The following is a 2500-nucleotide window of genomic DNA, read 5'->3' as shown; positions in this document are numbered from 1 at the left end:
ATGCAACACACTTGGTGTCAACATCTATGTCAAAACTTGGAAGATGGTATTTTTCTTTCCCCCTTGACTGGCCATTATTTGCAAATCTATGTTCAACCCAACGTCCAAGGCAAAATTATGGTTAGACTCAAAAAATTTAAGAACATGTGTTAAGGCAAACAGTTAAGGGTCATTGGTTTATGTGTGGTTTATAGTATGTTTATATGGTTAGCTCATCATGTTTTCTTTGTCGTGGTTGTGTAATAAGAATGACTTTTTGTACTAATTTTCACCGCCCCCATAAAAACTGATATGTGCAGTTTCCTGTGTCTAGGAAAATAATAATATCATTATGATATTGTAGATTATAGCATTGTAATATGCATCTCATGGACAATAACATTCATTTTCGTTTTTTGTCCTTAGGGAGATGGATCCACCTGGTATTATTTGCGGCAGTTTTGTGAAATATTAGCTCTAAAAGGAGCGAGAAGAAATTCAGCCTTTTTTTCTCAGCAATAAACCACAATAATCTTATTGAGTTCACTTTGTTCATGTTGGTAGTGTGGAACAAAAGACTGGATAAAGTCACTGAGAAATCCAGACAATGCTGTTGAGTTTTAAGCAGTTTCTTTAGTACTCTTCACATTGTCAAACTTTTCAGTTTCTTCTTAGAACTGAATACCAGTCCTTAACCTTTTTTCAGTTATGAACTTTTTGGACCATCACAGAACTTTAAGATGCCACTTTTTTAAATGTTGTACTTATAAAAAAAATGGGGACAACATATTCAAGCAAAAACATCACAAATGCATGTTGTTTGCACCTGCACGCAAACTTTGTGAATGCTTTTGATCTGATGAGTTGCCAACCCAGTAATGCTTCAGATACATGTGGTGATGTCGAAACCCAGAACACCTTCAAACACATTCAATGACAAGTTGTCAGAGAAAAAATTAAAATTAAAAACAAACATCTTCTTGAGCATTGGGACCCACATGGAATAGCCCTTGCATATGTGTATTATACTGATGACTGGATTCCGTCTACTTAATATACAATCATCTTTTTAGGATAATACCACCTACGCCAGTCGGCAGATAATGCTAGAGTGAACTTCTTGCTATACAGCTGAAAATATTAATTTTGTGGAATGCCCCTTTCAGGGATGTTTCCTAGTTGTCTATGCTCTAAAGATTTTGTTCAAACCCATCAAGTACAATGTAGCATGCATGTGTGAAATGTCTCAAGTTTAGATCAGTTTTGCAATATGCACTGTGTTGTCTGAACTGATCCTTGTAAAATTTTTGTAGTTTCTTGTCAATTGTTAAATATGGAAAAAAGGATTTACTTTCTGAAAGAAAAATAACATTAATGACGTCTCTTGATCAGGTTAGGATCTGATGAATTTTTATTTTAAAAGGCAAGCAAATCAAGGGGCAAATTAATTTTCTCTGAGCTGTTTAATGTCAGTAAGTGGGCTTTTCCAGGATGAAGCACTTTTTTGTCTGCTCTCTGTGTATCATACAGTGTATAATCTTTTTCACCGATTTATCTCAGTTTCTGTTGGCTGGCTTTCATCGCTCTTCTATAAATTTAACAAAAAATGCTGTGTAAAGAGAGAAACATGTATTTTGCTTTCATGATAATTATAAATTCGTATTAAAATTTGGAGAAACGTGGAGCTCAATTTGCCTGAGTTCTTGCACCCTTGCATACTCCATTTTAATATCGCTTTGAACATGCTTGCCAAAATATCTTTTGTAAGCGTGTCACCATTCACCACCCGGTCTATAATTCACCAGTTGTCTTCCTTTATTGTTCAGAGTATTATAGAGAGTATCTGGAACGTCATAAGGTTTTCCAATGTCTCTTTACCGACACAGACAAAGAGGCATTGTCCTGTATCGCAACCACTCGACGAACTAGTCTCCACCGATAAGTTCGAAGCTCTCACCAATTCCACCGGCCGAACATCGCCAAAACAGGGTTTAAGGGAATTTCTGGTCCTCCCAGAAAACCAAGAACTTGCAAAAACCGTTCGAGAAACTTGCGACAAAAGCCAACACTGTCAAAAAAGTAAGCATTGCAGCGCTCGTTACCTCCATTCACCGTATAGTCACACGAAAGGTGCATTTACCACGCGAAAACAATTTTTCCACAATTTGTACACCCCTTCAATTTTTGGAAAAACATCAAAACTCGTCAAAAATTGTGACAAAATCCTTATCTTTCAAACAGCGATCTTATTTTTTTGATTTAATCAACGGCTGTCATTTTCCGGCGAACATATAGTCTTTTGACATAACGCAAAAACCGCTAGACATGCGCACTAGAATCACACTTGTGTTGCCGCCATTCCATTTTCAAAATGGCGGACGACAAATCAAAATCTACCACGGCATTGTGGAGGCTGTCACGCCGCTGGCGTTCCTCTGAGAAAATTTGCAAAAAGATGATCTGAATCTGCCATCATTCAACGATGCTTCAGAGCCGTCAGGGAAGAGATCGGACCAAAACC

General features: G+C 37.2%; 1 protein-coding gene and 1 long non-coding RNA gene across 5 annotated transcripts in view; one reads left to right on the top strand and one right to left on the bottom strand.

Moving 5' to 3' along the window:
• The window catches only part of LOC137975420 (uncharacterized), a 2330-nt gene extending 1027 nt beyond the window's left edge, over window positions 1-1303 (top strand). The window contains exon 2 of the long non-coding RNA XR_011117571.1: window positions 406-1303. This is a non-coding gene — a long non-coding RNA (uncharacterized lncRNA). The remainder of the gene's footprint in view (window positions 1-405) is intronic.
• The window catches only part of LOC137975417 (collagen triple helix repeat-containing protein 1-like), a 29225-nt gene that overhangs the window by 17745 nt on the left and 8980 nt on the right, over window positions 1-2500 (bottom strand). The gene's annotated exons all lie outside the window — the stretch shown is intronic.

The sequence above is a fragment of the Montipora foliosa genome, chromosome 11, assembly GCF_036669935.1.
Source record: "Montipora foliosa isolate CH-2021 chromosome 11, ASM3666993v2, whole genome shotgun sequence".
Classification (NCBI taxonomy): domain Eukaryota; kingdom Metazoa; phylum Cnidaria; class Anthozoa; order Scleractinia; family Acroporidae; genus Montipora; species Montipora foliosa.
The sequence above is the reverse complement of the archived record's forward strand: the minus strand, read 5'-3'. Positions and strand labels throughout refer to the sequence as shown.